This window comes from Glossina fuscipes, unplaced genomic scaffold (genome assembly GCF_014805625.2).
Source record: "Glossina fuscipes isolate IAEA_lab_2018 unplaced genomic scaffold, Yale_Gfus_2 3, whole genome shotgun sequence".
Taxonomy (NCBI): domain Eukaryota; kingdom Metazoa; phylum Arthropoda; class Insecta; order Diptera; family Glossinidae; genus Glossina; species Glossina fuscipes.
In genome coordinates, this window is record NW_023998417.1 from 11,211,295 (window position 1) to 11,223,333 (window position 12,039).

At 31.7% G+C, this 12,039-nt stretch overlaps 1 protein-coding gene and 1 long non-coding RNA gene across 4 annotated transcripts in view; one reads left to right on the forward strand and one right to left on the reverse strand.

The window, feature by feature from the left end:
• LOC119635171 overlaps window positions 1-12,039 on the forward strand; it is a 47,252-nt gene that overhangs the window by 34,487 nt on the left and 726 nt on the right. The window lies entirely within an intron of this gene.
• LOC119635168 (dopamine receptor 2) overlaps window positions 1-12,039 on the reverse strand; it is a 50,274-nt gene that overhangs the window by 22,605 nt on the left and 15,630 nt on the right. The gene's annotated exons all lie outside the window — the stretch shown is intronic.

Sequence of the window (12,039 nt, forward strand, 5' to 3'; positions counted from 1 at the left end):
TTATAAAGCCATATATAAAGCCATGTATAAAGCCATATATATAAATATATAAATGTAATCATTTGTACACCCGTAATCAGTAATAGGTTTGTGTGTTCTCATGTTGTTGGCCCCTTTGGCTTTACAAAGTCTTTTATTTAATCTACGAAACGGATCTTGTTTGAAAAAGTAATAAAAATATATTCAATAAATGTTGAAAGCGGAAGCCTTATTAAATCAATACCAAGCGAATTATTAAATCTTTAATGAAACCCTTCAAGTAGCCCATAACTATCGACCGCCTATTGTATTATTAATATTTTGTTGTTTAATCCCATTAAAAGTTATTATAATTTTATGGATAGGAATTTGAAATTTCATTTATCAAAGCATTTTATCAAACGCATAGATAAAAAGCATACACAAATGCAATTTAGTGAATAAGTTTGTTCACCAACGAAAGTGCAGTCATATCGTACTTGTCGTTCCATTTGTAATATCCGGTAATTAATTTATTGGCGACACTTTACACTAAAGTGTGTAAGTCTTTCATTAACGTAAAAAGTCTGAATCAATGGCATCTAATCTGTCCGCCTTTATGAACTCAACAGTCCGACACCTCGTTTGTGTATCGAATATTTTTGTTTTTGTGATATACACACACTTTCTATATTTTCTGAAGTTGCCACGTCTTCATTAACACTATTTGGAAATTCATTGCAAAAATTTTTCCACTTGGGGAACTGAGACACATAATTATGATACGCATACTAAGGAAAAGCGCAACTGTTTCTAAGAGTCCGCGTATAATAACTTGATACACTTATACTCTTTTTTCTCAGTCTTTTCGCTTGAATGCCTGCCTTCCATGATTAGAGATGAATCGTTGAGAAAAATTTAGAGAAAATTTCGCAAAACATTTTCTTGTATGATATCTTTATGTGAAGTTGAAAATGAACGGGATCTTCTCACACAAGCACCCTTACAATGAGAAAAAGCTTTTATCCATAGTTTACGTAATCCATGTATAATGTTAATCTAAAGATTAGCACAGAATTTACTTATTCACCCAACATCACTTGTGAAAGCCCAGCTCAAAAATGTTCACGTAATCAAAAGCTTGATGTACTGATATCTACATTGTCGATCAGTTGGAGAGTTTGGGCTAAGCTACAAAATGCTTCTATCTTGCAACCGATTTGACAGGTGCCAAATATTCGGTTATAACGCATATGCAATTTTCGTATTTATTCAATTAAATTCAATTGCCAAGCAATATTTAAAAAGTACGCATATGAAAGGATATTTTTATTGAACGATTCCATAAAAAATGCCAAAGTTTCTTAAATTGAATTAAAGCGAAAACAAGTAAGAGCAAGTGCAGTCGGGCAAGACTGACCATTAAACCCCCTACACGACAATTTTACATTTGTTTTCTATGATTATACATTCCTTTCATTTTGGAAACATCATTTTCATGGGAGAACTTATAGGAGAAGCTATTTAAAACGTGGTCCAAATTTAACAAAATTAATTTTCTTATCAAAGAATTTATTATTCTGCATGTATTGTGTTTAGAAGGAAGTAAAGGTTTGTCTCTGTTGCTTTGCCTTTCCTAATTTTTCATGAAAAGTCCGCTATCCGCGGATTGCTGCTGTTTCAAAAATTTATGTCGATAGAACGAAACAAGAGAAGTCACATTTACTAGGCAACAGGCTCTAAAGACCGCGGCGCTATACTTTAAGCTAAACATTTACTTAATTTTCACATGAAAATGTTTGTTAAATGATCTCTGTGTACAGTTTACAAAATCGGTAAACGACGCCAAGACATAATTCGTAGAAGAAATATTTTTAATATAAATAGTTCAGTTTCTCTCCTATATCGCAAACTGTTTGAATCCGTGTAGTTCCCAGAAAAAAGCATAAGTAGCTTAACTATCTAGCGGCATTGTTACATCTAACTGTGTAAAAGTCAAAATGAAAGTCTAGAACTTTCCATACATTATATTTAAAAATTAACGCAACTGCTCGGCGTAAACAATTAAAAGCGCGTTCACTAACGCTGATCAGCATCATCGAGTAATGAATGGTAACGACAAGTGAATGAAGAGCCTAACGAGGGAGAAGAGGGACAGAAGGACACATCTAAATCGCTGAAACTATTTAGAAGCTCAGGTACACGCAAAAATATATTAGACAACACGATATATCACGAGCGAAATAACAACAAATTTCACACGCAATGTAGTAAAATAAAAAAACAAATTTTAGTTGCAATTTTCCTATGGATAAAAACTTATTTGGTGGATGGTTTGTGTTTTTTTTGTTTTTATTTTAAATTCGCAGAAAAAACGTGTTCTAGTTTATTGTATAATGCATGATTTCATAAAGCACTAATCATTTTGCATTCATGTACGTTAAGTGCAGGGCTAGCCGGGCTTTCGAAAGAAGGCGAACTTAGAAAGCTCCACTTCATAGTCCGTGGCGCAAAATGAATCTCTAATAGTAAGTTTTGAATGTCAAAATGAACCATCCCATGCTAAGTCCACGTAGGAGTTTCATTGAATAATACGCTTTCACGTAAAAATAAAATATAAATTTTAGTATTTGGTTATAAAAATATATTAAGGATTTCGCTGAACGAAGTGTTGCATGGCATTTAATGTTCGGACTTGCAATGCCTTCGTTTGTTTCATCTCAGTTTCGTTCATATGACTAAAGTTTATAGATATTTGCATAAAATTTGTTATTGTTTTTGTATCAAATATTAATCTTTAAATGTATAGAGATCTTTATCGGATGTTTAAAATCTTTTTTAATTTAACAAAAACTATTTATTTTATTTTTTTCATACGCAAGTCGAATTATTGCTAGCTTAATAATTCTTTATCTGTGACAATTTTCATTTCTGGCACGCCATCTGAGTACAATTTCATCGGAAATTCGGCGGATGTTACGAGTTATTATTATTTATGTAAAAAGTAATGAAAAAATAGCAGGAAATATTGGTTATGGATGGAAACAAGGAAAAACTAACGAACAATGTTTACATTTTTGCATACACTGATAAATTTATGCAAGAAAATCGCTGTTTTTATGTAACGTAGGCGCACATCAGTACGCAAAGTTGGTCCTGCTGAAGCTGAAGCTTACTTACCCCAACTTATTTTGTGAAACATTTATTATTATTTTCATATTTTTCTAGTCTTTTTTTCTAAGCAATTGTAGTGTTGTTTTAATAATTTAATAATTATATAATTAATTAATTATTAGTCTGAATAATTTTTACATTAGTTTCGTACGAGCTGACGTTTTTATGTATATATACTATGAAAAACATCTTTCGAAATATTATTCGAAATCATGATCAGATTTGTAATAGACCATGCAAATGAAATATTTTCATCTATTCTCATAGATCGACACCTCTCAGTAGCCGAACAAATGTTTGTCAAATAAGCTCCACAAGTGGGGCTATACGCTATTTGCTCTATGTAGTCTGAGGGGATACGCATACCGTTTCAACAAGACAAATAACTAGCAGATAAGTCTGATTCGATAGCCACCAATAATGTCGCCTTACGATTGGCCAGATTGAGGCCAAGAATGACGAATCATATAGTATTTTTCGATCCTTTTTACACATCACTTTGACGTACTATTATAGAAGCAAGGGATCCGTTGTGTCGAAACTGTACAACAGAATAGATTGCCTTATTGTAGACTCGATGACAGGAAGCATCTAATAGGGACAACGATTGTTAGGTGAACTTACCATGAACCTAAAGGTTTATTACTTTGTTGTATATTGGCTCGCAATCCGTAGAAAATATTATAGCAAGCGGCACATGGAAGGGGTGGACTTGATGGGTAGCTGCTAGTTCGCTATCGTGCAAGAATTAAAAGCCGCGATTGGTACCTCCGTCTATTCTCTCATCTATTGCACCTCGTCGTAATAAATTCGTGGATACTTAGGATTAGATTTAGATTTGTGGAGTACGCACGGAGTAATTCTTCATGGTGATGTAGAAATACATCAATAGGTTATTTTTATACGATAGTTAAAAAAAAATTGTTGCTTTTTTTCATATATTTTGCCCCTTTTCCCGGTTGGTTTCAAATTTAATTTATTAAAGATAAAATTCCATGCATTCATTCATTAAGATTTAAAGCAATAAAAATGAAGATGTGAAGACCGTGTCCGTTTCAGTGCAAAACATTAAAGCGGGATAGTGAGCTTTTGAATATTTATTAAAACTTTTCTTAAAGAAATTTCCCATCTCTTGCAGGCAATATTTCCGAAAGCTAAAACATTTCCTTTCAAACCTTTGGAGTAAATGCTCATTCAAGTTAAACGTTGCTTTCATAGAATTCTTTGATCGAATTTTTTCTTTTCAAAATTTTAATGAGGAAACATTGATTTTGTAAATCATTTAACAAAGTTTGTAAATAAGTAAAAGCACAATCGTTTTTTTTTTTTTCTTTAGTCAATCGAAAAAGTAGTCAACCATTCAAGTTAAGTTCGTTTCTGTATTTACATAAACTTAAGCATTAAGTAGCGAATGCAATGAAATCTCATGTAAAAAACAAATTTACCAAAGGCGTCTTTACAAATATTGCAAACTATCCACAATGACCGTAAACTTCTTCTCGTTTTTTCCTCCAAGTTTGTATAAATAATTACCATTTAAATGGCTATTAAGCGTAAATGGAGTTTATTCGGAGTTTATTCAACCGAATATAAATTTTAATCAATTTTTAGTTCGTAAATTATTTGTGCAAAATGGAATTTTCTTCATTTTCATTTTGTGTGACCCACGCGCTGATCGCATTGATTGTGCGAAAGTACAGAAAAATTTGAGAATTTGTTGAGCTCTTGATCCGTGCAAATAACAAAAAACAATCCACGCGTGATGAAGTTAAGATTATTCCTTCACAAGCAAGGCACTAATAGCTAGTGCAATATTTCACTATTAAAGCATAAAATGTAAATATAGTTTAAAAAATTAAAAAATGAAGTCCGCATCCTCAAAATTTCGCCTACTTTTCGTTAGTAGGACATCGACATGTAGACGAGCTCTAGATAATTAATTGAGTTTTTACGCTATATTGTTATATAGGCGTGTGCATGTTACTCTTCGACCATTCTTGTACCCACCACAGCAAGATGGCGTTATACGCATTTTGTTTGTTTGTTTGTTTTTTTTTCATAGTATACGTAACAACCAACAGGAAGCTTCAGAGACCATATAATAAATTCTACATATTTGTGATCAGCGTGAAATTGTGAATTAATTTAGCCATGTCTGTCCGTCTGTGCGTCTGTTAGCACTCTTCGACTTCAAATTTGGTCGAAACATTAGAGAAGGGCTCATAGTTTTTGTTGCTCAGGCGTGCCCTTTGATCACTTTTACTCATTTTCAAGTTTATTTGTAAATTTGTGGGCGATATCTTCGTTTTTGCGAATCCCATACTCTGTGGGATGCCTGAACCCTCTATCTGGGCGTTGCGAATATTTTGGTAAACTGAATATACCGCACGTGAACAGAAATCGGACCGTAATGAATTTTATCTCATTCATTTTTTCATCATTTATGTTCTTCTTCTTTTTTGCTTTATTGAATTCTTTTTTAAATTATTACTCTAAACAAATATGAACTTATTTAGTCAACAGCAGCAGAAACGTAGAGAGTATTCTCGGTCAATGTGTGTTCATTTGTGTGTTTGTGAGTGCGTGTTTGTTTATATAGAGCTCTATGTTGCGTGGATAAAATATGATACACGCGCGTGTGTATATGCGCAATAACTCAATTAATTTTGAGACTAAAAAGCCTACACAAATGCCAACACATTCACGCGTTTTCAAGCATCCTCAGCTCATTGTGTTCTCTGTGTATACGATTATATGCGTAGACATAATTTTAAATACAATAATAATTATCAAACTGTTATTTGAAGTTAATTAATTTTGTTGTTTCACTAAAAACATTAAAAATGTAAATGCGTTGCTTTTGATTTATAAAAGCAGATAAGTATGTCGTTTGCTAATTAGTTTGGAAAAATAATTGTATCCAGATACAGTGAGCACAACTAAATTTGTTCTTGTTTTTTTTTTTTTTTTTTTTTTTTTTTTTTTTTTTTTTTTTTTTTTTTAATTATTATTGAGAGAAAATCACTTTATTGCAAAATTTAATGAAAATATAAAACAGAAGCGACAAATAAAACCATTAAGACGTCAATATATCCTCAGTTAAGGCAGCATATACAAGAGAAGAAAGAAAGTAATTTGATTAAAAAAGAATAAGAAAATTGTTCATATGAGTTAATTAGAAAAAATGAAGAAATTGTGCCTGAGTTTTCTTCTCCTAACTGAGTTCTAAGAGATACGAAGGATTAAAAGATTGGAAAAATCCAAAATTTCATTATCTGAAGTCATCTACAAAACTTAAATAATTAAAGCACCCCTTACGTACGATGTCTGGAAGTGGACAATATTTCCACCAGAAGCGACATTCATTTTGAATGCAACTTTTTTAAGTGGAAATTTTCAATCAGTGAGCTATATATAGCACCTTTTAAAATGCCTATCATGTCTGCTAGCAGCTCCCGCCTGTGCAAATCTCTAGCATTCTAGAAGTGTAGAATCGACAGATTGTTGCAAATCGAGTATGAAAAGATTCGCTTGCAGGCAACAGCAGCCATATACTTGAGCTTAGAAGAAGCTCTCATGCCTTGAGAAACAATCCATTGAGCAAGTAGATTAAACGCTGGATCTATATTTTCCTCTCTTTTTCTTTTTCGTATAATTTTTTTTATTTCCCTAATATTGAACCATTTAACATAAGCTGCATTTTCATTACCTCAATTATTGTTAATTGTTTTGCTACATACATGTAACCAAATAAACGAAATTTGATATTTTATATAACAACTGCTGCTGGTTTATTTACTTCAATTAAACAAATTAAATCCATTCAATAAACATCCGTAACAGCTGGTCATTTGTACATAGAAACATAAATTTACTTCAAACAAGCAAGAAAATTATATTCGCTTTAAGACGAATCTTAAATACCAACACTTTTACTTAATCATAACCGAAGAAAATTTCTTACGTTTCGCAATTTCTCTTTGCTATTTCGGATATAATATCCGCTAAGTTTTGCAGATTTAATTCAATCCCGGCAAAGTCGATCTATATAAGTATAAAGTTTGCATATCGTGTCTTATTTTCAAGCAATATTTTTTAGAAACAAACATTTTATGAGATTTCTTTTCATTGCATTGCTCGGGCATTCGTTGAGAATTTCAGATTCCGATTCAAAGCAAATCTCTAAATTCTTCATTCATTATAAATATATAGAAAACCGATTTAAATTTTTCGTCGTTAAGCATTATAAAACTTGTACAGATAATCTGATGTGGACGGATAGACAAAAATCATCAAATCAATTTCGCACCTTACATAGATACGATACAAATTTCTAAACGATACAAACGAATTGACTTAATTAATACGCTATTGTGCGCAACGTGGAGAGAATGAAGCTTTTTTCAGTTGTTTATTCAATCCGAAAAATTCAATAATTTGGAAGAAGAAAACAATATATTTCTGTCATAAATACCAGCAATTGTTTTTCACAACGAATCGACAATCAATTTAACGAAATTGCAATTTCTCTGAAAAAAAAAACAAAAAGAGAACTAATTGCCTTGTGGTACACAAATACAATAAGCATCCTAAAGGGCTTAGAGCAATTGGCTAATAACGTCTAAGTAAAAGCAAAACAGTTTACCTACAGTTCTTGAGGTATCTGGTATTAGAGAAATTAAAGCAAATAAGATTACCTTATATATAATAATAACGTAATTATTTATAAATAAATGGTTTTTCATCTATTAACACTTAATAATTAAGCCACTTGCGTAAAAGATAGGACTACTAAGTACATCAGGGAGCATAAATGCATACGTTACGGCCGTAATATTTCATTGGCTAACTTGGCTTCTTTCATTGCACAAATACGAATTGAGGACCCAACATACCTGTAGATGAATATTTTTTAATATTTTTTTTTTTTTTTTTTAATGGACGAAGAAAAATTGAAAGGCTTGGCTGGAAAGGTAGGCATAATCTATGTACATTTTAAAAATAAGTAAAATTAAGAAAATAATAATGTATTGCTTTATGCATTCACAAAGACACGAGTCTGAAGCAACATGTTATGGAGGAAAAACAAAACATTTATAACACAAAAGAATACAACAATTATAAGTGTTTACTAAACATAAAAAGGCTTTTAGATTTAAAAAAAAAAAAAAAAAAAAAAAAAAAAAAAAAAAAAAAAAAAAAAAACTCAAATTTTTATAGATAGTAGACAAGGACGCTTTGGTCTGTATATTTTTATATGGAAAGATAAAACACAATACATAGGGAAAGAGTCGCAAAACATTTCAATAGAGGGAAACGAAGCTAAATGATCAATTGATTAAACAGACAATATGTGAACGGTGCATAGAGCATGGTAAACATTTTTAGAATCACTAACTGCCTCAGTTCATTTTAACATCGAGAAATGTGTAACAAAGATTTAGTAACGTATAAGCATTATTTACTTAATTGACGGCTACTGGAATAAACAATGCAGTTTAGGTTAAAAAGTGGATGTGATTTAACTCCAACCTTATGACCATAACAACAAAAAAAAAAAAAAACGGAATATATACATATATAAATATATATAAATGTATATATATATATATATATACTTTTCAATAACCTATAACTTATAGCGTTTGCTAGTCTATATCAACCATTTGATTATCATACTCACAGTGATTAAAAATGAATTTGCGATTTTCATTAGGGCGAAAATTTTACACTTGAAGCATGATAATACAGTTCGTTCGCACTTATTTAAAAATACATTTTACACCTGGTTTAGCGATTTGGTTTGTTACTGCACCTGTACTCGGTTGGTTTCGACAATAGACAAATAAATCAAGTTTCGAAAGCATAAACAACTCTCCAATGAGGTTATGACGGTGTTCACTAGTATCGTGTACAGTTTTTACATTTCATTTTTATTACAATTTTTAAAGTCGATCAGCCGTACAAACAAATATTAAAAGTACTCTTCAACGTTGTAACATTAGAGTATACTCGTAGATTGTAATTAATTGCAGGGTGTGATACTTTAATTAGATACCATAGCACCATGTGCTGCCTATAAAATCTTTCTCTCGGTTATTGTATTTTGATTTTCAGTGAACTGTTTGTTGTTGTCTTGAATGTTTTTTCTAACGGTCACCGTTATAATAAAACTGCCGCCAGTGATTTTTTGTTGTGTGTTCACATACACACACACACACACAAACACACACACACACACACATGTAGATGAACATATGCAGATGAACATATGTCTTTTTATATTCACTCAAGCGCCCAAGCGTATATAATACTTTAGTAGGATAAACGTATGAGGAAAAAAGGAAAAAAAAAAAAAACTTGAATTCAATTATGCCAACAGTTTTCAAGCAGAACTATTTTTAGATCGAAAACTATGTAGAAGAAAATGTGAAACGAAGGGGACGAAAAAATATAACTTCTAAGCCGTAAACTGTGTACACAGCATGTTTTCACAGAGGCTTTCAAATGAAGTTATCGTGATCACATTTTCTGTTATCGATGGCTATCGAAATAAACGGAAAAGGCAAAAGGATAAAAATTTTAAATTTCACGCCCAAGGTAGCACCTGAAGCATCGAAACTCCAAGAAGCTTTCAATAATTGGACAGAAGCTTGAATAATTTTTTTCTCGGTGCTTTTGCTCAATTTCTTAACACCTTCCATGTGTATGTGTGTTTTGTTAACGTAAATATAGGAACATCTATTAAGGGGGAAATACAGTAAATAGTTACACCAATTATCGGACAGGCACATCGATGGATGTACGGACACACTGAGCAATATTGTAATAAGAAAACGGTCACCCGCTCTCATGACAATTGCAGAGAACAACACCTGCAACGACTCGACTAAAATTGAGAAACATTGACTAAGGGTTTTTGATGCATACAAGGCACAATTCGGATTTCAAAAAAGGGTTCGTGAAAGTCACTTGTTGAGCATTCCCGGAATGTCCATAGTGACGGCATAATGATTTTAACAAAAGATTAACCAAATAATCAATCAAACAGAACAAACTTGTATAAAATACATTTCCGATGTAAATATAATTTGTTTGAATTTTAGTGGAAATCGGCACGAGGTTATTTAGTATAAATTTATTCATAAGAATGCAAACTGACTATCGTACTAACTGACACTGCCTTCACCAGTAGATTTAGCAAACTCTTTTGACCGCTCACTATATAATTTATGAGAATTCTGATGCTTGCCTTTTAGTTCTGCAAACCGAATGAACGCGTATTATATGGGTAATCTCAGAAGTGGAGGACCTGGCAAAGAAAGTGTACTTGTGTATATTCATGATTTCAATTTGCTCCGTCACTAGAAAAACGAACAACAGCTAATTGCTGGTGGTAGAGAAATCTATCAATTTCGTATCCAATCCTTTTCTTGGCATTTACTCAATACATATACATATGTATGTGTAAATGTTTTGTAAACAATCTTAAACAACACATATAAAACAAAATAACTTATGATAACTTGGTATAACAACACTTCGCAGAACAACTACAAGAATTTAGAAACAAAAAAAAAAAAAAAAAAAAAAAACAAATAGAAACAAGCCACACACATTATTATTTCTCTGAGTCTCGTAAATATGTTTCTTGTTTGGATAGCTTTGCTTGCTTAACCATATACAATAATAACCATAATAAGTGTTATGTGCAAAGTTTTCTTGTATGTAGAACATTAAATAGCAACTGAAGCATTCATCATACGCACCCATTACAAATCACACTGAACTGAACGAACCAAACACTCGTTGACTGCTGTTCGCAGTCATACAAAATTCTTGTTATCGGTGAAATTGTTGCTGTGTTTTAACATGTAAATTTATTATACGGCATGTATATATTATACATCGCATACACATACATCAATTTCTGTAAAATTGACATTAAAATCAGTTGCCGCCTTGAATATCTTTATGTTTACTTGTTTGCCTAAACTACATGTACTGTAATTGTTTTGCATGTAAAATAAGCACAAATTAAATCTGTTCAAAATGATATATAAAATGTAGTCAAATTTATTATTGTTATTATTATATATATATAAATAATGGAATTAGTAATAAATTTAATTTGCAACACAGGTGTCAATATACCAATAACTACTTATGTTTTTATTAACTCGCTTAGAGATCATTTATATATAAATTCAACATAATTTATAATATTACGAAATAATAGATTAAAAGTTGAGAAATCTTTTCATGCTAAGAGGATAGAAAAGTTGAAAAATAAGTTTTTAATTGTAGTTATTGTAGTTATGGCTTCAATCATTTACAACAAATCCAATGGAAAGAATTCAATGAAAATTATTCGAAAAGGAAACAAGACGAGTGTAGACGTTAAGTTGCCTAAGAGAAATTGTTGTGATTGTCCTTTCTTAACTGTTAGAAGCTTTCAAGAGGATTTAAGCTTGAATTAGATTTATTATGAAGACAACCTTCTTAGCAGTAGTAGATTTTCTTACGCCACAAATAGGAACGCTGTAAAGACCTCTATGTGTGGATGAGCATCTCTCACTTTATTGTAAACGACATTTCCTTCTTTCTATTCCATGGCCCTGTCTTATCTTTAATGATCGATCGCCTTCTAAAAGAAGAAAATTTCAGTATATTAACGCCAGCTACCAACATTCGAGGTCTTAGGTGTCCAAGCAGAGCCAACCATTTAAACGTTAATTGTAGGCGTGTTAGTAAACCGATCGAGACAATTTGTGGTACGAACATGAAGTCATCCCTGGCAAGTTAATAGTTTGTGGAAATGTGTTTATGAGATCGAAAGTTTCGAATATAGACCTGATGTTACCTTACCTTAAGACTACACCTTATAAAATTGCTTTTCAACCAAAA